Below are 27,806 nucleotides of genomic sequence, written 5' to 3'. Positions count from 1 at the left end.
GAGGCAGTGGATTGAGAAAGGGGTTCTGAAGACAGAACTCAGAAAATGGTTCTAGTTTTCCTCTCCCACCGCCTGGCAAGGGGGTCAGTGAGTAATCTGCCCTCCTGCAATTCAGACTTAAAGTGAGGCCATGCCATAGCCTTCCAGGTGGGCCTAGTGAATCTCACATTCCTTTAAACTTCTGGAGATGTTTAGGGTTTGGAGAGAAAATGTCAAATGCTTTGATCTCTTAACACACACACACACACACACACACACACACACACACACACACACAGCGGTTGTGTAAATACAATCGTCCCTTGGTATCCACTAGGGGGAGTGGTTCCAGGACCCCAAGGATACCAAAATCCATAGATGCTCAAGTCCTTTATAAAAAATGGCATAGTATTTGCATGTATATGCACATCTTTCCATCTACTTTAAATCATCTCTAGATTACTTATAATACCTACTGCAACGTAAATGCTAAGTCAACAATTGTAAATACAAATAAATGCTACATAAATAGTTGCCAGTGCACAGCAAATTCAAGTTTTGCTTTTTGGAACTTTCTGGAATTTTTAATTTTTCTGAATATTTTCGATCTGCGGCTGGTTGATTCCATGGATGCAGGACTTACTGTATTTTTAAAAGATAAATGCCAGTCCAGGATTTCTAAAGGCTCGCAATTAACCCTTGAAATGCCACTGAGCCTCTCTTTATAAAGTTATCAGGTCTGGGCAGGAAATTGGATCTGTTCTAGCTGAAGCTCCAGCTTACTCTGCCTCTGGATGTGATTAAAATATTAAGCCTGATTCTTTTCCTGGCCGTGAGCCGGACAGTTTCGAGACTGCAGATGATAAAGGGTTCAGGGATCTAAAACCACGTGGGACTGGAGAATGTCACTCTCTCTGGCACACACAGTCTTTTCAAACCATTTGGGGTAATCTACCTTTCTCCTCTCTGCTCCCATTTCCCCTACTTGGATTAGACACATTCATTTTCAACATGGGTAAATAACTGGGCAAAGTTTCATTTGACCTCATTAAAGCCCTAGAAAGGAATGTCCCCTCTTGCCCAGTGCCACAGCATTGCATTCACACACAGGAATAAGCCCCCTCCTTCTGAAGCAATAGGCATTCACTTGTGGCACAATGCCATTTGGGGCAGATTTTTGAGTCTGAACTGGCGTAAACACTTTAGATGGATGTGTAAATCCAGGGCTCTTCAGGACAAGATACAAGGAGAGATCGTCTAAGGTAGGTCTGGCCCCCTCTTGCCCCCAGAAAAGAAAACTAATAATAGCCTGAACTTGATTTTGCTCAGTTAGCTAAAAAGAATGTCAAGCATGTTCCCGAAAGCTATTACATGTGCAAGGGATGTCAATGTTAATTTTATAAAACACTGCTTGAAAGGTAAATAGATTGAAATGAAAGTTACATAGTATCTTCCAAAGTCAAATGGATGAAAGTTTGAAATTTGAGGATTTACCAAAAATGTCATATTCCTCCCTCTTTCCTTCTTTCTGCTGTGCTCCTGTCTATTTCTCCCACAAGCTGTTTCCTTCCTGCTTTTATTGTTTACTTTCCTAAATTCCTCTCAGTGAGATATTTTCATATAATTTCATAAAATGAGAAGTCTCTAAGTCCCCCCTGCATCTTCCTCTGTCTTGTCTCTGAGCGAGCTTGTCCTGAAACTGCTTTTGAAAGATAAAACTGATGAAACTCCAAGAGCTTCCAAGAATACGAGCTGTTGGCTATTTCCCAGCTGAGTGGAAAGTCTCACTAGCAAAGCAGTACGATGCATGTAGTTACAGAAGAGGGAGGGCTGCATTGACAATGACATCTGAACTTGGAGGGAGAAGTGAGCCAACCCTGCCACCTTGGACAGTTACCAGACTGCTACTAATCGCTGTGATCAATTCTTCAGGCAGCTGGATGTGTACGGACGGTCAGAATGGCTAGAAGAACAGACTTCCTGATCCACGTCCGCTTGGTTACAGGTTCATAACCAGAGAAGAATAACAAAGAAACAAATAAGCAGTTGTGACCAAAATTAAAAAGTGAAAAGATACTGCCTTTTTCCAACTAATGCCAGCTGTAGTCTGTTCTGGAAGGTAGATATTAAAGGTATGTCACCTTCTCCACTTGGCCTCTCATGAATACATTATTCCTACTGCTTAATGGTCCATTTCAGGTAAAGGGCTAAATATTTATAAGGAATTAAAGACTGACTATCCCTCCCTTTGCCTAGAAGGCAGCAAGCCCAGTGGATGGACGCTAGCTACATAGCCTGTGTTCCCCAAGTACGGGAATCTCACGTCCTCCTTCAAGACTTTCGCCTTGAACTCAGGGGCTGCTCAGTGCACCCTGCTCACTAAGCCCCCGCAGCTGTGAGAAAAGTATTTAAGACATATCTTTCAATTTGCCTGAGGAAAATTGTCAGGGAAGGGCGCACAAAGCTGGACAGCCAGCTGGGGGGTCTTAGAATGTGTCTCCCACTGGGGCCGTGCGGTCAGCAGAGCCCACAAGCCATAGGGACCCTCTCGAAGTGAGCTTTGAGAGCAAGTTATAACACTTTCAGAGACACATTGTTTCTTGGTGAAAACAAACAAACACTAAGTAGAGTGACTCAAAAATTCAGCCTCATTGGAAATTCTTTCTGGTTAAGTTTTAGGGTAATTGGTTGCCTATTTTTAACCATTAAGTCTTGCAGGACTAAACAGACCTCTTTCAGATCCTCACGACTCTCACACAGGCACACATACACACAGGTGATTTGCCCCTCCGAACACACGGATGCCGGATCCACCTGACTCTTTGTGGGTGGTACGTAGGGCGGTGTCTCAAGGCTCTGGAACCTGGCAGAGCTTGTGGCCATAGGATTCACAGCCGTTCTTCCCTAGCAGGACTGGGTAAATGCTGACGAGCACACAAAGCTCCTTTTCCAGACCCTGTACTGACCATCCTCCTTTGGTTTCAGCTATGCTTCAGGCAAATTCCAGGCCTATCCAGTGCAATTTATTCCGTTTCATCTTTCTACTTATAAATTCACTTTTGGACTTCCCTGGTGGTGCGGTGGTTGAGAATCCGCCTGCCAATGCAGGGGACAGGCGTTCCAGCCCTGGTCCGGGAAGATCCCACATGCCGCGGAGCAACTAAGCCCGTGCGCCATAACTACTGAGCCCGTGCTCTAGAGCCCACGAGCCACAACTACTGAGCCCACGTGCCACAACTACTGAAGCCCACGTGCCTAGAGCCCGTGCTCTGCAACAAGGGACGCCACCGCAATGAGAAGAAGCCTGGACACTGCAACGAAGAGTAGCCCCAGCTCGTCGCAACTAGAGAAAGCCCACGTGCAGCAACAAAGACCCAACACAGCCAAGAATTAATTAATTAATTAATTATTTTAAAAATTTCACACCGTTAAATAAATAAATAAATTCACTTTAGCCGTGCTTGCCTGTGACTACACCCCAGCACCTTAATTACAGCTGGGGGACACTACATCTCCTTTGCCACCCATTGGTGACTCTTTTTAGGGTGGCCACATTCACAGAGACTCAAACCAACCATTCCATTCTTCCTAATTTTTACTCTTAAATGGAGATTTATCTCAATGTTCTGGGAACATCTTAATCTCCCCCCTGTAGTAACAACTTCCCTTTGAAGATCCAAGGCTTCATGTCTTCCCTAATGTGCTTATTTCTGGATTGTGTGCTGGGAAGCACTTGCTGATTTTTGAAGGGCAAGCAACTCTAAACCAGCCGGACGTGGGGAAATTCACTCCCAGCATCTTGTAGTCCTCTGAAACTGCACATGGGATCCAGACAGAAAGGAGGATGTCATTTACCGTTTGCTTTTCTGATTATAAAAAACATGATTTTTGAACAAAATTCCAACAGTGCGTGAACATGTAAATAAGAAAGTTAAAAATCATCCGAAACCTCACCTCTGAGGTAATTAATGTAAACACTCCTTCATAGCTGTGTATACACGTACATATATAAAATTTTACCCAGGATGAGGTACATGGTGCATTGACACCTGCTGTTGTCACACAATCCCTCTAGCTAAGCCCCACAGCTTCCCATGTCAATAAATGTAGATCCATTTTTATCATTTTCCCATCATTATTCTTTTAATTGAAGTATAGTTAATTTACAAGGCAACACATCATTTTTTGTAATGGTTACAAAGTATCCCATCATGTGCATCTATCAAAGTATTTAAATGATTCCCTATAAATTCCCTCTTAATGCAAAATGGATATTTATGTTGCTTTGATTTTTTTGTCACTATAAACGGTACTGTGGTGAAACTCTTTGTACATAGCATATCTCTACATGGAATGACATATTTGCCATCTTATTAAATATTCTGTCCCCCATTCACTGGACTGGCATGTAGTACTGATTTCACCCCTCAAAGATGTGCAATCTTAGAAAACTCCCTTAAGCCCTCTGGATCCTATTCCTCATGATTGGGAGGGTGCCTTCTAGCCTTAACATTTTATGGCCACTTTCCCAACTCTAAAGCTCATGCAAAGCATGTACGAATGGATGCCAACCAGCTCTCTCTGGTCTCTACCTTCCCTTTTTATCTCATACACAAAGATGGACAGTTCATACTGCTCTCCTTCTGATCTTTCATCTAAGAAAACGGAGCCAAATGAGACTGCCCAACCCTAAAGATATAGTGCTGGGTGGTTGCCAGGAATTTGAGATTTAAAAGATTCTGTGGTCCTGGCCAAATCTCCATGGACTACCCCATTCATGTTCTCAGCTGGAGGATACCCATTTCCCAAAATTCCAGGCTCATGGCATCATTTCGCCCATTTTATGCCTCCGTCCCACATCTCAGGGTGTGATCCTTGTCAGTTGCACAGGCTAGAGCCTACACAGCACTCAGAGGGGCCGCAGGAGGTGAGCCAGTGATCTGTCTCTGATCGGCTTCTAGCTCCTTGTCTCCTGGTGCCATGGGGTGCCCTCAGCAAACTGGGGGCAGGGAGACAGACCAGTCTGTGCTGCTGGAGCCCTTGCTAAGGAATTTCCAGCCTTAGCTCAGAAGTAATAAAATGCAAGATCCGAGACCCCTCAGCCCAGTGCTGGCTGACTGATGGGCAGGGCAGGGGGTGGCTCGCTGGGCACTGGCTGTTGGGCTGTCCTTGGTCTGCAGGAGGGAAAGACCTGGTGCGACTCTGAGGATTCAAGTCCAGAATAGTGTGGACTCCAGAAGGAGGCCTGCTAAAAATAGTTACAACAAAAGCAAAAACTTAACATTTGCATAGCACCTTCTAGACACACCTTCCTTGCATTTAATATCTTTCTCTTTTCACATGATTGGAAGGGTAAAATTGAGGTTCAGAGAGGCCTAATTGCTTGACTAAGCCCACAGAACTATTAAGGAACAGCATTTAGGTCTCTTAGGGCTGTGTCTATGTTGCTGACCTTTTTGTGGCTCGTGGAAGCTAGAAAGGGTCTGCTATAGATCCAGGATGATACAAAAAGGGTGGAGAATTTCCAGATGGTTTTGAGCTACTCCAGTTGGATGCTGTCCAAATCAGCGGTTTCTAGACACTCACAGAGCAGCCATGACTCCAAGAGATCCCTGTATCCATGTTCTCTGAGTGAGGAACTCCCTCAGCGCAAACGACCCCTGCCAGGCTTATCTTGATGATCCCGGGCTTATCTTGCATGCCCCGTGATCTGGTGGGAACCAGCCTCCCCAGGGACCTTTGCTTGAGTATCCTGCTTTACCAAATTCGCATCAATGAACCAGCTCAAGCTTGGGTTCCAGGCACTCTTTGGACTATCTGGAGACTTTCCCCCAGAAAGGACTCTTTGCTGGGGGGCAAAGAATTAAAGATTATAAGGACTTTATGACAGAAGGTACGTGTGGTGGATTGATTTATGGGAGGATTTAAAGACACAGTTAAATTGTCTTCTCAAAAGAGCATAATCGTTTTCAGGGTATGTGCGGGAGTTACCTCCTATGGGATTATAAAACAAAGTTATGGTCAGAGGAAAGGCAGTAACCGTGATATTTAGAACTTGGGCAAAGCACTTAAGGTTCTTTTGGGGACAGCGGCACTCCAATTGCCTGGGTAAGGAGCTGCCATGCTGTGGATAATGCATAGCTGGGGAATGGAGAGTCTTTCTTAGATGATGGAGAGCACAGCCCCACTTGCGAGTGGGCTGGAGGGAGCGTTCTCCTGGCTGGGAGGAGCCCATCTGTCTGTGCACATCCCCAGGGAGCAGCACAGAAATCAACAAGAGCTAAATCATTTAGGCTGCAGGGAAGTGAGTCTGCGTGAGCACAGGAGTCCTTCTTTGATCGAGGGTGCATCCCAAGCACCTAGGACAGTTCCCGGAACACAGTAGGTGCCCAATAATTACGTGCTGAATGAATGAAGCGAAACCTCGCCTGTATTTGGAAAAGAATGCGGGATGCTCTCAGGAAGGCGGTAGAGTGATTAACAGCACAGAGAATTTCCCCCTTAAATAATCCACCATACAACAATAATAATACCTAAAGGAAACCAGGTCGTTCGCCACAACAGCAATGAGTAAGCTAAAAAAAAAAACAAGCCCAGGTTCCTTTTACAAATATTGCAATGCCTAAGACGAACAGCTAGGGGGAAGGGAACCAGGGAAGACACGGATAACAGCGGTCACACCAGCATCTGTGACACTTTCAGCCGTGTACCCACTTGTGCTGACCATTTTAATAAAGGGCAAAGGGAAAACATGATGCAAGGAAGGGATGTGTTGTATGTCTCGACTTTTAACTGTCACAGAGCTAAAAACAACGGCGAGGGGATCAGATCACGGATTAGGCTGAAGTTAAGGTTCAGCTCCACACATTGCAAATCAGTCTCCTGATCTTCTCTCTCACACATGCACGTCTCTGGTCTCCCTTATCAGCAGAGCCGGCCTGACACCTCACTTCCTAAGACTGGGAGAGTTGCTCCTCTGTGTCTCCAAATCCCTGGGCATCTACCCTCCAGCAGGCCTCCTCGATAAATTCCCAGCTCCTCTCACCGTGGTCCTGTGTCTTATTTGTTGCTGTATCTCAGCTCCCAACACGATATCTTGCGTCTAGTAGATTCTCAACATATAATTGTCCCCAAATTAAATGAATTAATGGCTCCATCATCCTCCCAGTCAACCTGGACTCCTCCTTCCAGCTTCCATGTCCAAAGTCACCAGGTTGTATTTAACCCATTTTAAAGTATTTCAGGTCTGCCCCCTTCTCTTCACAGCCACGGCGACAGCCTTTGCTCAGGCCTCTTCTTCTGTCTAGACTATCACCATGGCCTCCCAATACTGGTTTCCTTGTCTCTACACGATCTCTATTCCAAGCCACTCTCCACACCAGAGATGGCAAACTAACAGCCCACATACATAATTTGTTTGGCCCTGAAAATGTTCTAAAAATCATCCTACCTTTTAAAACCAGGAAACGTCTAATAAAATGCTGGTTTTCCAAAGTTTCTTTAAAAATCACAGGCACTGGCAACAAAAGGCCTAGATGAGCTGGCAAGAGCTGGAAGTGTGAAGCCTGCCACCCTCAGTGCGGACATCCCCCGCCTCCCCACTGGGCCCGATCCCTTGGTTTTAGGGGTCTGGTCCCCTGAAGGCATGGACGTTTATGGCCCTTGCTCTGTCCTGCCATCAGAGTTATCTGTGTGGAACACACGTGGGATCAAATCAGATCACGTGACTGCGATCTAACTTTGCTGGCAAGATAAGATCATGCGTGTGAGGCCCATCACACACTGGTCCTGCCCAACTTTCAAGCCTGGGCTCTCCTCGCACCCGCCCCACACCCCGAGGGTGCTGGGCACGTTCTCATCTCTGACGCTTTGCTCAGGCTCTGTTCTTCAACTTGAGTACCTGCCCCTGTGTTGCAGTGATCGAGAGAATGTGCTAGCGTCAGACTGCTTAAGTGCAAACCCTCTCTAAGTCTTCACTTCCTCAAAGGAGGATAATATTAGTTGACACTTCATGGAGTCATTGGGAGGAGCAAAGAAATAATACCTGTAAAGCTCTTAACCCAGGGCCTGGCGCATAGCAAGGGCTTAGCAAGTGATACCCATGGTGTCGTTGTTGCTGTCTAGCCCTTCTCGCCCTGAAGAAATGCTGTTTCACCTCCATAGCCAGTTCAAATGCCAATTTCTCAGTGAAGCCTTCCCCATCCATCTACCCCACCCTAGGCAGTGTGAGTAATCCCTGCCCATGAGCCAGGAGGTTCTGCACATACCTCTAGGATGGCATGTGCCACGCCGTCTCACCTTTGGCTGAACTGTATCCATCTCCTCTGGGTACCACTCACTCCCTAAGGACAAGATGGGCATCTTCAAGCACCCAGTGCCTGGACCTTTTAGGTACTCAGTGTTTCCTGAATGAGTTGGGTTGGATATGAACAAAGAAACAGCCGGAGGGTCAAACAGTTTTCTCCCCAGAGTTCTATATACCGAAAGATCTTCACGTGATGCCACTCACCACCTAAATCCAGTCCATAAAAGACAATAAAAAGGAACAAGATACATTCAGAGCATTAACAGCAAGCTATGTCACTTAGTTGTATGACTTTTGCTTCTCTGAGCCTCGATTTTCTCACCTGTAAGAGGGAGATAATGCCTTTCCCACCTCACTAGAGTGGATGAGGATCTAATGAGGGTAACATAGGTGAAAACATTTTGCAGATTACAAATCCTTCCATCCAGTGCCTGACACAACCTGTACCCTTATTCAATGACAATAATTGGAGGGTACAAAAATGAATTTCTTAAAGGACCTGGATTATTAACCAACAGTCATAAAGTGTGGGTGTGGGTGGGAAAGGGAAGAATTAACCCCCAAAACAAACACCAAAAATCCACAATGGGACTTCACCAAGAACACTGGGCTTAGTTTGAAGTCAGCTTTGTCACTCTGGAGGACGCTGAGCAAGTTCTTCATCTTTCTGAGCCTCAGTTTCTTTGCTTCTAAAATGAAGAGAATCAAAGCCATCCCAGAAGGTCGAGAGGAAGATGAAATGACATGACCTACATGGAAACTTTGAACAGTACCTGCCACCAAGGCTCTCAATAATGTCTGTAAGCTCTATTGGTGACGATCAAAGGGCATTTGATATAAGAAAGGTAGAAATACCAATTTGAATTTAAGGATGCTGTTAATTACACTAGAAGGAAGGCAGAGTATGTGTTTTCTGATTTGGGATGGAGAGGACTTGAGTGTTTAAGGCCCTCTACCCAAATCAAAGCCTTGCATATCCCTGATCCCGGTCACTCACCTGGATCTCTGCAATCACTCCCTATCCTGTCTCCCTACTAAAGGTGTGTTGTCCTGATTCTTCTCGGCTCTTCTGTGAGTGACTTTCCAGAACCACCATGTCTCTCCTTTACAGAAAGGCATACAATGGCGCCCCATTGCTGTTAGGATACAAACCCACTACTCATGCAGGACACAAGGCCTTTCATGCCTGACCATACCTCGAACCTCAAGCCTCACCTCCCAGCCACATGGTTCTAGCTCACCTCCAAGCCTTCAATGTCCCACCTGGATGAAATACCCTTTTTGTCTGACCTGGTCTTCAAGACTCAACTTGGTCATCAGCTTTCCCAGGAAAACACCCCTTTCCCCAGTGAGGATTGGGTGCCCCTCATGGGAGCTCCAGGGAGCACACCTATCTTAACACTCATCGCAAGGAAACACAATATCCATTTACTGGTCTGTCTCCTCTTTTCCAAGATCCTGGATGGCAAGGATGGTCTTTTGTGTTTGAATCCTCACTAATTATCAATCATGCCTAAGTATAGTTGGTGGTCTTTTTTTTTTCTTTGCATGTTTAAATTGAAGTATGGTTAATTTACAATGTTGTGTTAGTTTCAAGTGTACAGCAAAGTGATTCAGTTATACATATATGGATCTATTCTTTTTCAGATTCTTTTCCATTACAGATTATTACATAATATTGAGTTTAGTTCCCTGTGCTATACAGTAGGGCTTTGTTGTTTACCTATTTTATATACAGTAGTGTGTATATGTTAATCCCAAACTCCAAATTTATCTCTCCCCCCCACCCAGTGCTCTATTATTTTTATTGAACAAAACATATTTAAAAGTGAATGGAAGATTGAAAATGTACCACGAATACGTTAATCTCCCTGCCCTCTCAAAAAAAAAAAAAATCACTCATCTTCTGTCTCTAGGAACTCACTTTTACAGACATAAAGAAGTCGAAACTTAAGTGATGGTGGATGGTAAGGCTGTATAGCATTGTGTTCAAGCACACAGACGTTGGCGTCTGAGGCTGAGTTTAAATTTTGGCCCTACTACCTGTCAGGCCTACACATATTGTGTCACCTCTCTAAAGCTCATTTTCCTTCTCTGCAAAACAAATACAATAAGAGTATATGCTTCATAAAGTTTTTATGAGAATAAAACAAGATGGTGCGGCAAAGCACAGTGCCTGGCACACAATAAGTGCCCAACAAATGTTAAAAAGAAATTAAGGGTTAAGCAATCCTAGTAATGGCCTTGTTGATCAATGAATCAGCAAGCAGTTGAATGCCTGTCTGATAGACCTGTTGGAAGCCAAGAGAGGCCTGGGGCACCATGATGATACAGAATCTAGATGGTGCATGGGCGGGACAGCATACAAAGCCGCAGAAATGCCTGTCCCCTATGCTGAAAGGGAGACCGGGGCTCAGTGGTGAGCATGCCCATTGGCAAAGCAGCTTAAACACTCAGGAAGCCCCGTCTGGGAGGTCTTCCTACCACCCAGGGAGGTAGCCTCTACCACACTCCATAGACTTGTCATTCGCTGTGAAACGCTCAGCTCTCTCAGCCCCGAGCTTTATCTACCAAACTTCCCAGGGCCTTCTGCCCTTCTTCATTATTTTTTATTATTTTTTTATTTTTTATTTTTTTGGCCATGCCGCATGGCATGCAGGATCTTAGTTCCCTGACAAGGGATCGAACCCGTGTCCCCTGCAGTGGAAGCACCAAGTCTTAACCACTGGACCGCCAGGGAAGTCCCTCTGCCCTTCTTGACTCGCGCTCTATCATTTCTCTCAGGCCTCTTCCAGGCCAGTTTTAAGTACCTGAAACTTTGCAGAGTGTCCTAGTTGGGTTTATCAGGTTTTTATCATATGACTTTTGAATGCTCACATAGGTGAACTGTCAAGATCGGTAAGAGAGAGGAAATAATAGTGCCTGGCAAAATGCAGGAGACACGGGTTCGAGCCCTGGTCCGGGAAGATCCCACAGGCCGCGGAGCAACTAAGCCCGTGTGCCACAACTACTGAGCCTGTGCTGTAGAGCCCGCAAGCCACAACTACTGAAGCCCGTGCGCCTAGAGCCCATGCTCCGCAACAAGAGAAGCCACTGCAATGAGAAGCCCACGCACGGCAACGAAGAGTAGCCCCCGCTCGCCGCAACTAGAGAAAGCCCGCGCGCAGCAATGAAGACCCAATGCAGCCAAAAAGAAATAATAAATAAATAAATAAATTTAGTTAAAAAAAAAAAAAAAGTGCCTGGCGAGGCCGGAAGTGCCAAGGCCAGCTCTCACCAGGTCTCATCCTGAGGGACCCTCCCGGGGAAGAACTGACAGGCAGTCAGCATCTGCGATGCTGGTGAACCAGCACCTGCTGGTGGGAAGGCTTCCAGGAGCTCAAGCCCTTTGGCTGATGCCCCATCTACCTTCTCCCTGCCTTTTCTTGACTCCCCTTTCCCAGCAGCTGCGTCAAGGCCCTCCAAGTGCTCTCTGCCCTGAGGGCCCAGGTCAGAGTGTTCAATCTGATCCAACCACACCCTCTGCGTCTAGTGACAACTGTGCATCACTTAACCTCTCTTTGTCCCCCACTTAGTCACTCGCCCCATGCTGACAGCCCGGCAGTGAAATATGCCTCTGACTGCTGTTGGCATCCGTCAGACTTGGGACAAGATTCCACAACAACCATAGGGAGCCCATTGCTTTATTTCACATAGTTCAGCGATTCCATGATAATGTTAATAACGGGTATGCCTTCTCGTGTGCTTTATATGTATCTATTATAACAGCCCTGGTTTTTTTTGGAAAAATAGTTAGTATTCCCAATGTAGAGATGAGGAAACAGGCTCAGAGAAGGAAGTATTGTGTCTGGAATAGGAAGTTGCCAAGCAAGACTTGAACCCATGTCCCTCTGGTTGAGGACAAAGCCGGTGCTCTTCTGCCCATGCCACCTCCCCAGCGAGGACCTGCTAGAGCAAGGGACACCCCTCACCTGCACTGCCTCCCAGTCCTGCCATGATGGGCACCCCCCCAGGCATCCCTGATAAATTTCTAGATCCTGAAGTAGCTACCCAAAGGGTATAATTAGGCAATAGAATCGTTTTTCTTTAAAGTATGTAACATACGAGACACAGATAAGAGAAATCATTTATTGCAGTGCACGGAATTTCAGGATAATGATATCAATTTTGTCCTCTCATTCCTCCTTCTGACTAGATAAAGCTTGTTTGACTTTCAAAGGTTTAGATTGAGGCTCACCCCCTGCATGAATTTCCTCTGACTACTCACTGATCTGCCCTTCTACTAAAGTACTTAACCTGCCAGGAAGATGCAATTTCAGTACTTACATCTTTGATGTTTTTACTCAAATGTCACCTTCTCAGTAAGAAATTTTCTGGTCACTATTCTAAAATTTCAATTTCTCTTCAGCACTTCCTATCTTTCGTCACTGCTTTATTTTTCTCCTAAGCACTTACACTATCCAGCATGCTATATATCCTTACTTATTTCTCTTAGTTATTTCCTGCCTCCTTATTAGAGCATAAGCCTCCTGAGGGCAGGCACTTAATTATGATTTGTGAATGCTTGACATGTTTGGTTTCCAGTTGACTTCAACTGAGTTAGTTCTTTCTTTTCTTTTCTTTTCGTTTTTAGATTTTTTCGATGTGGACGATTTTTAAACTCTTTATTGAATTTGTTACAATATTGCTTCTGTTTTATGTTTTGGCTTTTTAGCCGGAGGCATGTGGGATCTCAGCTCCCCGACCAGGGATTGAACCCTCACCCCCTGCATTGGAAGGCAAAGTCTTAACCACTGGACCGCCAGGGAAGTTCCAGTTCTTTCTCTTTAAATAACTATAAAGTCCCCAAAGAGAGCAAATAGGTCTTATAAATCTTCTAAATGCCCACAACACTGTGGGAGATGCTGGGCACACAGAAGTTATTTTAAAACCCACTTGCCTGATAATTGAGTAGCAAATTAAGTAAAAGGGGGGGGGGGCCATAAGACGAGGATCTTTTCATCATTGTGAATTTACCTCTGTTGGGAAGATTTTAATCCCCACGGCAGTGGGTAGAGGTGGGGTGTTTTATGGTAAAAAATGATTTCTCCTTTATTCCCCAAGATTAACTGCTAACAACCCTTTGTTCCTTCTCAAACTAGTTTTCTCTCCTCCCATCCTTGGAAGACCATTGGGTCCCTTCTGTACCTGTCACTCTGACAGCTCCCTAATGTCAAGAGTAGAATTCAGCAAATTGTACAAATTCTTGTACCTGGCAGGTCCGGGTAGGGTGCATTTTCCCCAGATAATAGCAGGAGGGACTGGCTCAGAGGGCAGAGAGGTTTTGCCCCAGCCTTGCCTTCACAAGCCAGGAGGTCTGCATGTGCACAGGCTGTGCCAGGGAGGGTGGTGGATGTCCATGGCCATCTTGCCCCCTATGTGTCTGTGTGCGCACATGGGTGGCAAGCCAGCTCTGCCTGATTCACTGCCCTCTTGAGATAGGCTGGCCCCTGGGAGAGCACCAGGGTGTTGAAATCCTCTGGGAGGGACCAGCCTTGACCCTACGAGAATTCCCAAGGTGCCGAGTCAGAAGACTAGCTCCATCTGCCACCACCCAAATCAGGTCACCAGTGGCAGTGTGCAGACAATGAAATCATCTCTTCTTCTGGTTTTGGTAGTTACTATTTTAAGCATGTTGAATGGCCAGGAAGAACCTGAGGGGAAGGTAGCTGCAAAAACCAAGCCCAGGCATAAGTTTCCTGTTTGCCAGAGGAGAGGTATGTTTGGGTTTGTAGGGAGGGCTGTTATTCCCTCACAGTTTTAAAGTGTTGCAATGCTTTAAAGGAAGAGAAAGAAGAAATCTTCAGCTCCGTCCAGGCTCAGCCCTCATAGCAATTATTTCTTCTGTTGCCGGCGGTAGGGAGGTTGATGAGCAAGAGGGAGAAAAAGAAGGAGGGAGAGCAGAATGGGAAAAAAGTAAGCTTTAGTGGAACAGGATGTACTTAAAATTCTCCCTGTCTGTTATCCGTCCAAACACTGGCCTCTCCATGGGTGTGGGAGGCCCCTGCGACTTCATACATAATTATAGTATTTGGCAGATTTGTGGAACACCAGTCTAACAATGTATTTTAAATGAAGCTAGATGAAATGAATTCCTAGTCCATGAGAAAGATCTTAATTTTTTTTTTTTGATATAATATGGTGTGGAGAGATGATGCTGGCTTAAGTGTCACAGAGAATCACAGGGCGTGAAGCTGATGTCAGCCTGAAGAGGAACCGGGTCACCCCCACCAGAGTGGGGCTTCCTGGAAAAGATCCAGTCACTCACTCTAGCCTGACATTCCTCAGATCTTGGAGCCCCCAGGAGCAGGGTGTGGCTCCAGGATCCTCCCCTGCCCCCCGCCCGGTCCTCTGCCTACTACATTTCCCAATGGCTTTGTGATGACCTGCATCTCTCCATCCAGATTAGCCCAGTACAAAGTATCTGTCCGTCCACCAAAGGTTTCCAAGGGTCAGAGCTTTCTAGAATCAGAATGCAGAAGTCATGAGTCCAAACCTAGTATTCTGTTTCCTCTGATCTCCCAATCATTTTGAAGAAGTTTCTGTGTCTGAACCTTAAAATTATTTGTTATTTTCTAAATAAAATAAGGCCCTAGTTGAACTTCACTGGCCCACTTGAATTCTGTAGGTACAACTTCTTTACAGACCTGACTGGGCTTTGGTTTCCTCATTTGTAAAATAAGAATATTGAACTAAGGGTGTTCTTCCAACTCAAAAATTCAAAAAATTCAAAAAAAGGTTCCACCAAAACACACTCAATATCTTTCCTTCAATCCTATAGCCTTTTTTTTTTTCTTTTTTTTTTTTTCTGAGCCCTGCTAACTGTCTGTTCCTCTGTCTTACTTCTTGTTTTGAGATCTTTTTCTCCATTCCAAAGGTATCAACACTGGTTCATCTTTTAAGCTTCTCATTGCTAGACTATTAGAGTTGTCTTCTTAGGGATTTCCTTGGTTTCGATTTTTTTTATGTTAAGTGATACCACATGTTGCTGGTGAGAATAACTAGCTTCAAAAACCATTTCATACCTGACTCGGGACCTGTGTATGGTTCCTTACTCTTCCAGGCCCACCCCCTCCTTCAACCCCATCATCACTTGTTTCAGCACAACATGGCCCTATAGGTCCAGTCTGCTTTTTTCTTATCCAGCCCTTCATCCACCTCGGAGATTCCCACCCCTTTGCCTTAACGATAACATTCCCATATGGCTTCCACTTCTCTCAGAACCATCCTTTGTCCATCCTTCCTCCAAACCTTGGCCTGGATACACCACCAGGAGACCAACACCCATTCGTTCCCTTTAGTGCTCCTTTCATACCCTTTTCTTTGCCATTTTGATAACATATTCCGTGTCATTCTTTAGCGGCTTCATGTTTATCTACTGACCTTCTCTCTAAAGAAAAGTACAAGACCATGCCTGCCATTTCTTCTGTACGAGTTAAATGTTGAAATGTCACAGACCCTACTTCCTCTCTGGTGTCCAATGCAGTATGTGGCATATAGCTGCTCAATATTGTTGTTGGATGTTTGTTAATAATGAAAGAACCTAGCTGATCTTGAACTTGCAACTAATTCAACAGCAATCGGACTCGCTCCATCCCGCTAACCACACGTGCCCTGTTGCAGTAACGGTGCTTATCCAGGGTTAGGAGTGCGGACGAGGCTCGTGTGCAGAGCCCAGGGCTTGGCTACAAAGGCCAGGATGAAGAAGGCTGAGCTCTCAGCACGTTCTGCCGATGGCTTTTTCTTCAACTGTGACCTCTCTTGGTTTTTCTTCTTATCTCTGCAAATTAGGGTAAGATGACGAGGCCAAGAAATCCTATGATGAAAGACTCTCCACAGAGGTATCATTTTGTTTTTAAGTATGATACTCTCTGTAGAGTCAACCAGTAAAGCAGTTTATATGTGATGATAAGGATTCCAAGATGTTTGCTCCTGTTTCCTGAGCAAACTTCACTTATAAACTGAAGAACAAGAGACTTCGGTCTCTCTCTCCTAATACCACCCCCACTACTGGCAAAAATGCCCGAAATGGGGATCCTGGAAGCTTATGGCCTTCTCTCCTTTATTTGCAGTTAATAAAGGATGGAAAGGCACTTGCCTAAAAGCTGGTTTTGAAGGCTGAGAAATTCAACCCTTTCCTCTGCAGTCTTTTTGGATTCAACAGTCTCCTTGATGCCATAAGAAAAGCTTCCTGGTCATCCTCCAGAAATACCATTTTTCGCAATAAGACTGCAGAGTTAGACTGTGACTTTCAGCTTTGGGGCTTCCATCGGAGGACTGTGTGACCCCCTCAGGACTATCTGCAGAGCTCCAGGAGCAAGCAAAGCTGTCGACTGTCACCATTGGAAAAAATGGCATTGTCAGGTCACGGTATTGTTTGCACTGCCTCAAGTGCTCTGTGAAAGCAGGCAGAATAAGGGTGTAAATCTACACTCGACCCTGCTTCTCTAGACTTACACAGGCTTGTCCTCCGAGGCCGAGAGAGGTCGTTGTCAAAGGTGCCAGTGGGTATGCACAAGAAAATAACCTTGAGGGGAAGCAGTTTGTATTTTCTTGTAATAGAAAGCACCATCTTGCTACAAGTTCTAAGAAGACTATCTGCACTTTTGATTGTTTGACAAAATGAACTTCCAGCCCTGGATCCTGGGCGTCTCACTTTGAAACCTCCAGCTCTTTTTTCCATCACTTAGGGCCTGCCAGCTCAAGATTCTGCACCCCCAAGAGCAGGGTCATGAACCTGGAAGGAATCTCCTCCATCAGGTTCAGCTACAGACTTAAATCCATCCACCAAATGAAAGGGCAGTGGTGGGTTCACACACTTACAGCCAAACTCATTCTGCTGGAACATCTCATTTGTAACCTGAAGTCTTTTTTCCAGTGTAGAGGAGGCAAAATTTCCAACTTTTCAGGCTATAACACTCTTCTCCTTCCTTTCACTTTATTGCTATGAGACCTATAGGCATTATTATTTTTATTAATAAAACGAATTTGAGAATTTCTTGAAATCACAGAAGGCCTCATGGGGTAACCTGAACCAGAACTTCTAGAGGTTCTGGAGTCAGATGGACCAGGTTTTATCTGATTTCCAGCTGCAGGGTCTTGGGCAAGGCATTCAGCCTCTCTGAGCCTCAGTTTCCTCATGTGTAAAATGGGGATAACACCACCTAGCTAGTTGGGTTGTTAGTAACAATAAATGTGATAAATAGAAGTCAATTGCTTGGCACATAGGCATATAATAAATGGTAGATTTAATCCAATGTAATAAGGAAGAACAAATCTGACTCCAAATTGGATCTGTTTCTTTTACTTTAACCTTTTTATTCCATGGCTTTTGCTTAGAGTTAAGAATGTTGTCTTAGCCTGAAATGTACAGGATAGCCCATTCTCAAGGCTCTGACCTTTAAGGGGATAACACTTTTCCATAGAGATTCAAAGTTGCAGAACAGAGAATAACATTTGTTTTGTTGGAGGTTTACAGGAACATCATGACCTGACCTACATGGACAGATGTAAGGACAAAGGATTCTGACACCAAGAAGTTTGTAACAACCAACCATGCCCCTCCCTCACCTGGCCTTTAATAATGCTTTCCTGAAACCCTTCAGGGAGTTCAGGGTTTTGGGGGTCATGAGCCACTGGTCTTCTTGCATGGTCCTGCAGTAAACCTTTCTCTGCTCCAAACTCCGACGTTTCAGTTTGTTAGGCCTCACTGTGCATCAGGCACATGAACTTGCGTTCGGTAACACCAGTGCATTAATATTAGAGGAATAGATGCCATAACATGGGAGGGAGAAAACTCTTAGATGGAGAACTGTTTATTCTTGAGGCATTTTCTCTAGCTTAGGTCACCAAAGGATTAGAATTAACACGTGCATGAGGGTAGAATTAAGCATAACAGACAGATGAAAAGAAAGGCGGAGATCAAGTCAACAGAAAGGTACATTCCAAATGAAATTACACAGGTGGAATCCAAGGACAAGGGTTGGGCTTTTGAGCCTTAGTCACTGCTGAGGAGTCCTAGGCTGGGATCCTCTCTCCAGCAGGGACGGGAGTTCTGATAGAAGAAAGACCATTTCCCTTCTTTCTGGACGGAGCTGCTCAAACCAGAAAAGCGAGTGAACCAAAATGCCATCGCTCCTGAGCAGATGTATGACTCTGGGAAAAGCCTAGAAATAGAAGGTGGAGAATCTTTGTAATCCAGAAGCTTGTGCAGAATGCATAAAGACCTAGCATTTGGGGACAAGGTAGGCTACTTGTAACACCAGGCTCTCTGGAATCTTTTAAAAATAACAGTGAATACAACCAATTACAAGAACAAAATAACCTTTGCCACCAAAAATGCCAAATAAAAATCTATCCAATTCAGAAGCATGAAATACACCAAGTTTGTAGCTAAAAGCCAGAATGAAGCATAGACATTTTCTGAACCACATACTGAACTTAGACTAACGTACTTATTTTCCTAAGCCTGAAGCCAATTCTAAGTGGGTTTAAGTACAAAAATTTAAAGATCTACATTCCAGTGAGCCAGGACAGAGTCAATTTTATAAAACTGAATCAGATACTAATTGGAATATCAAAATATGCTTAGACTCAAACGTAAAACAAACAATAGCTTGAGAATTCAACTCCAATTAGATTAAAACAAAGGAAATAAAGAATTCACAATTAGCCAGTAGTGATGATGATGGTGATCATGATAATGATATTGTTACCGAACCAAACTTGGGTCCACCTGCACACACACAGTAAAGCCAATCTACTGACCCTGGGTTGTGGTGAAGGAAAGTGTAGCGTTTATTGCAGGCACCAAGCAAGGAGTCCAGGCGGCTAGTGCTTAAAAGAACCAAACTCCCCAAGGCTCTCAGAGAAAGGTTTATAAAGGCAGGGTGAGGGAGGGGGTTTGTGGGGTGTGTGATCAGTTTGTGGACATTCTTCTGATTGGTTGGTGGTGGCGTAAGTGGGGCTCGGCATCATCAGTCTTCTGGTTCCAACCTGTCTGGGGTCTACATGCAGCATACAGTTAACTTCTTCCACCTGGTGGGGGGTTTCAGTATCAACAAAACAGCTCAAAGGACATGGCTCAGAATATTATCTATGGTCCTTGAGGAAGAACTAAACGTTCTTTGATGTTGTTTAATGGCTAAACTATTATTATTTTGTCTTGCTTGACTGTTTTCCTTTCTTTCTGCATTTTCTCACTCCTCTGATTAAATTTATTCTTTGACTAAAGTTTTTCTACAGACAAAAGGCAGGCAGACGGCGGTCATTGGTGGGAGCCTATCCTCGGTTATAGTACTATACTTCCTGGTACTTGATTCCCAGAGTAATGACATATCTCTGTACCCAGGGTGCACTGATCCTGACTTCACCCTTCAATGATCTCAGTACCTTCTAATTGGATAATCTACCCTCTGACTGGTGTGGGCTTTGAAAAATGTGTTAGGCTGCAGATCACAGGGGAAGGTTAGGTCCCTCATGGGGAAATAGAAGATGGCTAATTAACTTTTTCTTTTTTCTTTTTACCTCTTTGAATATTTTATTTTATTACTTTTTTAACATAATTTTTATCTTATATTGGAGTATGGTTGATTTACAATGTTGTGTTAGTTTCAGGTGTACAGCAAAGTGATTCAGTTATACATATACATGTATCCATTCTTCTTCAGATTCTTTTCCCATATAGGTTATTATAGTAATATTGAGTAGAGTTCCCTGTGCTATACAGTAGGTCCTTGTTGATTATCTAAATATTTTACATATAGTAGTGTGTATATGTTAATTAACTTTTTCAACTGAGTATTGTGTTATTAGCATATTGGCCAGAGACTGTGCTTCTGTGTGTGTGTGTGATCAGTATGTAGGCATTGTTACATGTGCACATGGTTTTTTTTGTTTGTTTGTTTTGTTTTGTTTTTTAACATCTTTATTAGAGTATAATTGCTTTACAATGGTGTGTTAGTTTCTGCTTTCTAACAAAGTGAATCAGTTATACATATACATATGTTCCCATATCTCTTCCCTCTTGCGATACATGTTTTAATAATATAAATTAACAGGGAATTCTCTGGTGGTGCAGGGGTTAGGACTCAGCGCTTTCACTGTGAAGGGCCCAGGTTCGATCCCTGGTCAGGGAACTAAGATCCTGCAAGCTACACAGAGCGGCCAAATAATAATAATAATAAACAACTTAAATGTACTCATTTTGTTGGAATGTGTCCTTCAGATTCTGTGAACCCTTAGAGGAAAATAAAAATGTGGACTTCACCAGTGGGGCCAGAGCACAGTGAGTTATTTGTGTTGCTAAAAAATACTGAAAAGGTAAAAGGGAATGCAAATCACATGTCCAGAGTGACATAGACACAGGGGCTCAGGGATGGTCTTTACGTGGAAGGAAAGGAAGACTTGGGAAAGTGGGGAAGTGGAGAGACACGTACATCAGGAGCAGTGATTTGGCAGGTCTTCCCGGAGACAGGGGAGATGTTGGCTGAGGGAAACAAAGGGTTTTTATTCCCTGCAGCCAGGAGTTGGACAACAGCTCTGACTTTCAGAGATGTGACGAACCACGACGAACCACGATGACTTGGCCACAAGGCCTCCGTTTTCCGTGCAGATTTACTCACCTGAGAAACAGGGGACTTCCCAGCTCTGGTGAAAGAACAAACCAGGTGAGGCCCGAGAGAATGAGCTGCTGATTCAGAAGCTGAAGGAAGGAAGGACTGGGCAGTTTCTGGCTCCTTCTTCCGCATTCTGGCCTCGGTTCCCTGCTGCCCTGAGTAAGACTCCAGACGCCCGAGCTGCCCTGTAACCGCGCCTGGAAAACTCCTGGATGGGGCTGGATCAGATCTGTTCAGAGACCTGCAGGCACAACCCCTTCTCAGTTTTCTCTTCAGCAGCACAGTCTGAGGTGTGGCTTCTCTGTGGACCACAGATTTTAAATGTCAGCCCGCCTGGGAATGAGCGCTTCGAGTTCGTCTGGCCCCCGCACTGAAGAGATGAACTTGGGTTCTGTTCCTCCCGTCTCATTCCTCTTCCCCTTGTCCTCCTTCCCCCCCGTGTCTGCGAGCGGTTTTTCCATTTCATCTCGCAGACATGTGAGGCCTCTCACTCCCCAGCCCCACTCTCCCACACATCTGGAAGAGCCATGTTCACATCTGGAGGCCATCCTCATCTGGGAGATTTCTTTCGACATTCTTTTCTTTGAAACTCAATCCATGTAACCTCTTGTTCAAAGGGCCTCTGAACTACTGGAATGATTTGCAGAGTCTCAGGAAGAAGTCTTTAGGTTCAGCCCTACGTGGTGGAATTTATGAGTCAAACCCAACCCAACATGATGCTTCTGACTGCTTTTTTTCCTCCATAATTACTTTTCTGAGCTTTGTGTTGAAAAGGGCTGGAAATCTAGTCTAGGTCGCATACAAAAGGAAGGTGGGAATCACAAGGGTAAGTCCAGTTCGTAGCTCTGTGGCCTTGAACGAGATAGTCATTTCCTCATAGATAAAATTGGGGGGTCCTTGTTTCACATGGGATTAATAACCCCGCTTTGTTAACTCCCAGGGTTCTGTGAGGACGAGTTGGGATCATGAATCTGAGAGTGCATGGCCATGCGAACCTGGGTAAGATCACGGTGGATGGAGAAAGGGGAGGGCTCCCATCAGGAGAGACGGTCTGTGCGTTTGCACACCCCCTTCTCCACAAATCCATGGAATACCCCAAGGCTATGGCTCTGTGACGCTCTGCTGAGCAGGGAAAGGCAGAATTCTCCGGAACTCGAGTCCCACTGTGAGCCATGTACCCTCATTCTAACCAAGTTGACAGTAGAGTATCTGATCAGAGTCTCAAACTTAATGTGTATTCAAATGACCCAGCCATTCGGACAAAATGCGGATTCTGGTTCACAGGTCTGGGGTTCAGCTGAGGTTTGCGTTCCTAACACGCTCCCAGGTGATGTCTATGCTGCCAGCCCCCAGACCGTATTTTGAGTGACGTGGTACTACGGAGGTGGATCCCTAACCCTCACATTCAGCCTCTGCTCACAAATGAGTTTGTCACTTTTGCAGTGTCAGGCAGAGTCAGTGGCAGGAGAGGCCTGAAGGGAAATGAACTCCACATTCCTGAAATGCACAAAGACCTGTTCAGCTTGACTTTGATCCGCTCCGGCCACGAAAGGGAGGAGCCATGTGGCCTCTTGGATGTGAAGGGAAAACCAACTACTTTACCCCACTCCCTGCCTTCGAATATTTCCCCTCCTGAGTCACGTTCACGTCTAGTGGAGAGAATGCCACAGCTATGGATGGCTGCCTTTGACCTTCAGCAAGTTGCCCAACTCCCAGCCAGGCTGCCACAAGGAGAAACACCAGAGCTCCTTCAGCTGGGCACTTCCAGCCAGACTCTATTGCCCCTGAGCTATGTTGCCTGGCAACCAGAGGGCAGGAGGAAAGCAGGGATGTAGGTTGATAAGAGGGCAGGGAGGGAATCACGGTACCTGGATAGACAGGGCTGAAGCCATCTGAGGGCTTCTAGTCACACAGACACCCACACCCAGCACGTGGAATGTTAATTAGCCTCAGAGGGAGGGCACCCTGGATGTGGACCTAGAAAGCAGGAGACCAGAAGTTTACAAACACTCATTCTTTCCATTTTATTATTTTAAAGATATTAATAATAAAAGAAAAAGGGGGAAAAAATCCTACTTCTTAGATGAGTTAGCAAGGCAGGAGGAAAAAACTGAAAAACTGCTTATAAAAACCAAGGGAACCATTAAAAGGTATGGGGGTTGTGGGGAGAAGTTGGTAGAAGTCCCATCCTAAAAACTAAACCATGGCTTAAAAAGGGGCCAAAAAATAGTTTATAGGAACGTCTAAAAAGCTGCACTGAGACGCCGCCCAGGCATGGGCTTCTAGCAGCTCCCAAGCGAGGAGGGGCTGCAATTCCACGAGGCCCCCCCCACTGCCCCCCAACACGCCGCCCATCAGTGCACCGTTGGGCAGGGGCCACCCAGCCAGAGAGAGGGTGCTGGACGGCAGACTGCAGGCCAGGGCGACAGCTAGAGTGGCAGGAGGATTTTTGATTCCAGCCACAGGTATGGAGCTCCAGTTTCCTCCCAGGTTGAAAGCTTTAGCTCAGAGCCGTAAGTCATGGATGGTTATAACCATCCCTGCTCTGGTCCTCCGGCTTCCTGCCTTCCCACACTCAGAGCCCGCTTCACATTGCAATAAGGATGAGCCCCTAGAACACAGATGGAATCATGCTGCTTAAAACTTTTCAACATTCCGTTGCCAACAAAGGAAATTCCAATCTACTTAGCGTGGGCATTCGATGCTTTCCACTGCCTTACCCCGGTCTACTTTTCCAGAGTCATCTCTGTCTTCTCCTACCAGCCCCCAATGACCCTTCAGTCCAGTCACTTAAACCATACCATTCTCCCCAAAGCCATGAACGTTTTGCTCTTCCATGCCTTTGCATGTTGCCGTAATTCCTCATTTGGCTTATCGTCCAAAGAAGCCCTACTTACCCTTTTTAAAATACACAGAAATAAAATTTTAAATTTGCAAAGGAATACGGGCACACAATTTAATTTCTTCAGGTGCAGAAGACTTAAAATGTAAAGAAAAATCTCTTGCCCTCCTCTTCCCCCTGCCCATGACTTCTCCCTCAATTAAACCACCTTTCACTCTTTTTAAAATTGTATCTCCTCATGGTTACATTCATTTCTCTAGGAACTCTTTCTGGATTTCTAGAAAGTTATTTCTTAATTTAGCAATTTTGCATAGCTTTTTTTTTTTTTTTTTTGCATTCTGACTGTAATAAAGGCATGTTTAGCACACATGAAACATACTAAAATTTTTATTTTCCTGGTGGAAACCATAAGTCACTTTAAGTTACAAGAAGAAACAATGTAAGATAAAAATTAAGAGTTCAGGCTCTGAAGTTACTCTAACTGGGTCCAGATCACTAACTTCAACTGACTTAACTTTCTGTGCTTATGATGTCTTTATAAATGGCAGAAGATACACATTCGTGTTTCCTTCAGCTATAAAATCTGTACTGATCTCTCCTTAGACCTGCAGCAAAACTGTCATATGCATTTCTCATCACTCCTGCCCAGGGTTGCACGTACTGCTTCCAGAATCCTATGTCTCCTCCTGGCTTGCTTTAGTCCCTCATTTTTTTGTGGGAGTGTGTCCTCAAATGACTTCCTTCAAAAGATGTGTGGAATTAAGCTTTTTCAACACTTCACTGTCTGAAAATGTCTCTTCTTCTGCCTTCAAAATTCACAATTTTTTGCTGGACATAGAAGTCTAGTGAAAAGTAGTTTTCCTTCATAATTTGAAGTATTTCATTACAGTCTATCATCTAGAGCTACTTTTTCAAGCCTTTGGTGCCCATTTATTTGTGGGTTATCATTATTTTTTCTTCATTCCTCTCTCTCTCTCTCTGGAAAGAGTTAAGATCTCTCTTTTAATATTAGCGTTCTGAATTTTTAAATGTTGCATTTGCTGTCTTTTATTCATTATGATGGAGAGTAGGTGAACACTTCTTTCTTAACTTTTGTATCCTTACACTCTGGGAAATTCTCTTGTAATATTTTTTCGTAATTCCTTCTCACTTTTTTTTTTTTTTTAAATCTCCTATCAGCTGGATGTTGAGCCCCTGGGTTATTCTAAATGTTTTTATTGTTGTTGTTGATCATTTCATACTCTTTGTCTTTTAATTTTCTCTATTTTATCTTCCAGCTTTTTAATTAGCATTTTCATAGCCTCTTCTTCTTGTTTAATTGATATGGTGTCTTCATAAATGTCTCTGGGGATACAAATTAGTTTCTCTCAAGCTCCTTATTTACCCTGAATTATCTCTTGTATTTCTATGAGATTATTTCTCTATTCCATGACATTTCTTTTTCATGTATCACAATTCCCTCAAGTACGTAGTCACTGGTGGGATTATTAAGGCTGACTGTGAACTCGGTGTGCCACTGTTGACTATTGGGCTCCGTTTCAGGGTGAATAGAAATGGATCCCAGATGTGGCATTATTGCCCACACTAAAAACAGGTTGTTTGATTTCTTTAGACAGGAACGAAACTGTGTTGAACCCAAGTTCATGTGCCCTACTCACAGTAAGGCCAAACAAATAGAAACATCGAAGTTTGGAGCAGAGAAAGGTTTATTCCAAAGGCCAAGCAGGGAGAACAGGCAGGTCATGCTCAAAAGACCCAAACTCCCTGTTGGTTTTCAGAGGAGAGTTTTTAAAAGCAAAATTTGGGGTGAGCGCTGTGCGGTGCATGACTTTCTTCTGATTGGTTAGTGGTGAGGTAACAGGGCAGTGCTCCAGGAATCTTGTGCTCAGCCTGAAGTTACCTGGGTGAGGACCTTAGTTCCTATAGAAGAACTCAAAGATTTGTATCAGATTGTTATGTATCAATATATCCCTTGAGGAGGAGCTATCTCCTTGCTTGGTGCCCTGTAATAAACACTCCACTTTCCTTTGCCATAGCCCTGAGTCAGCGGATTGGCTTTGCTGGACATCGGATGAGTGGACCCAAGTTCCATTTGGTGACTGTCCTACTTCTTATAATCCACACATCACTTAATTGCCTATCTTCTGAAGACTCTCTCCATGTTCTCTACATTATTGGAAGTTTATACCAGTTTTTACTCCTTTGCTGTCATGTCATGGGGCTCAGAAGGTAAAGAAAATAAATATGTTCCAGGAAACCAAAAACAAAAATGACAAATCTAAAGGTTTCCAGAGAGAAGGTATAGATCCCCTGAAAAGAAATGGGAATTCTTAATATCTATAATAAATGCTGGCCAAGAAAATAACTTTTTCAGCATTGAAAGACAAGAACCTTCAACCTAGAATTTTAACACCAATTAAATTGTTTAAAATTTGGGACAAAATTAATGATATATCAAGCATACATAAAACTTCTTTTAATATTCTCTTGGAAGAAGTACTCCACTAAGAAGAGAATTAATACAAGAGGACACTATGAGACTTATGTTAATTAAGAATAAACAAATAAACACTATATAAATTTTTATTTTTTTCTAAAAAAAAGAAGCAAAAAAATGAAAGTTAAGATACAGAGCAGAGAAATAGAATTGAAAAAAACTTACTGAGTGTTATAAAACATAGATAAGCAGGGGGATCCATACCTAGATACATTATAGTGAATTTATAAAGTGCTAAATTGTATGTGGGATCTAAAAAAAATTAAAAATGATACAAATGAGCTTATTTACAAAACAGAAAGGGACTCACAGACATAGAAAACAAACTTATGGTTACCAAAGGGGAAAAGGGGGGGAGGGATAAATTAGGAGTTTGGGATTAAAATAGACTCTCTATTATATATAAAATAGATAAACAACAAGGACCTACTGTATACCATAGGGAACTATATTCAGTGTCTTGTAATAACCTATAATTTAAAAGAATCTAAAAAAGAATAGATATACATGTATATGTATAACTGAATCACGTTGTTATATACCTGAAACTAGCACAACATTGTAAGTCAACTATATTTCAATAAAAAAATTTTTTAAAAAGAAGAATGTGAAAAAATACAATTTAATACAATGGCATTTTACATGATTTAACTAAAAAATAATTAAAAATTTAAAAATAAACAAATAGCCGTTAAAATATAAAATAAAGAGGCAAGTTGGCAAAGAATAAATTTAAAACTTGCATAGATAAATAACCGTTATAGAAGTTAAAACGTCAATCACTTTATGAGGTTAATAATATACATAACCTTGATTCCAAAACTGGATAAGAACAGCACAAATTATAGTATCTACATACGTAGATAATTACATATCTAACACATACAAGAAACTCTTGCAAATCAACATGAAAAAGATAAGAAACCCAAAAGAAAAATGAGCAAAACTTGCAATACACAATTTAGAGAATGGATACCAAGGATGAGATGAGATATGCATTTCTAGGAAGGCCTAGAAATCAGCAAAATGCAAACTTTTAAACTGCAATATACTACTTGATACACATACACGATATACAAAGATTAGAAAGCTGGGTAAATACCAAGTGATGGAGAAGACTCGGGGAAATAGACTTTTTTGTGCATTTCTGGAGCAGCATTAAACAGGCATAACCATTCTGGAAAGCAACCAAGTATTATTTAGTGAAAATGAAGTATTCATATACCTTATGCCCAGCAATCCCCCATGCTGGGTATGTGCCCAGGAGGCTCTTGCAGAAGTTGTAGGAACACAGGTCCAAGGGTACTTGTCCTATCATTAGAGACTGTCCTATGTGAGTCCGTGATTGGCACTTGGGGGGAGTGGGAAATGAGGGAGGGGGCAGAAGAGAAATAGAAATGATAATCAGGGATAAAAGGGAAAAGCAACCAAGGTAAAACCAGACTGTGACCTTGCACAGCCTGTTAAGGAACTGAGGGACATGTTCAACTCTGCATCTGAGGATCCTATCATGGGTCAAGGCACTTG

At 43.7% G+C, this 27,806-nt stretch overlaps 1 long non-coding RNA gene across 2 annotated transcripts in view; it reads right to left on the bottom strand.

The window, feature by feature from the left end:
• Positions 1 to 8,281: 8,281 nt before the first annotated feature.
• The window catches only part of LOC309610151, an 86,875-nt gene continuing 67,350 nt past the window's right edge, over positions 8,282 to 27,806 (bottom strand). The window contains exons 5-6 of one of the 2 annotated variants that reach the window (XR_014233733.1): positions 27,505 to 27,630; positions 8,282 to 18,489 (exon numbers count right to left, since the gene is read on the bottom strand). This is a non-coding gene — a long non-coding RNA (uncharacterized lncRNA). The other variant, XR_014233734.1, reaches the window with a different exon arrangement.

This window comes from Balaenoptera borealis (assembly GCF_965194805.1).
Source record: "Balaenoptera borealis genome assembly, chromosome: 13".
Lineage (NCBI taxonomy): Eukaryota > Metazoa > Chordata > Mammalia > Artiodactyla > Balaenopteridae > Balaenoptera > Balaenoptera borealis.
Note: the sequence above shows the minus strand (reverse complement) of the source record. Positions and strands in the feature narration are given on the sequence as shown.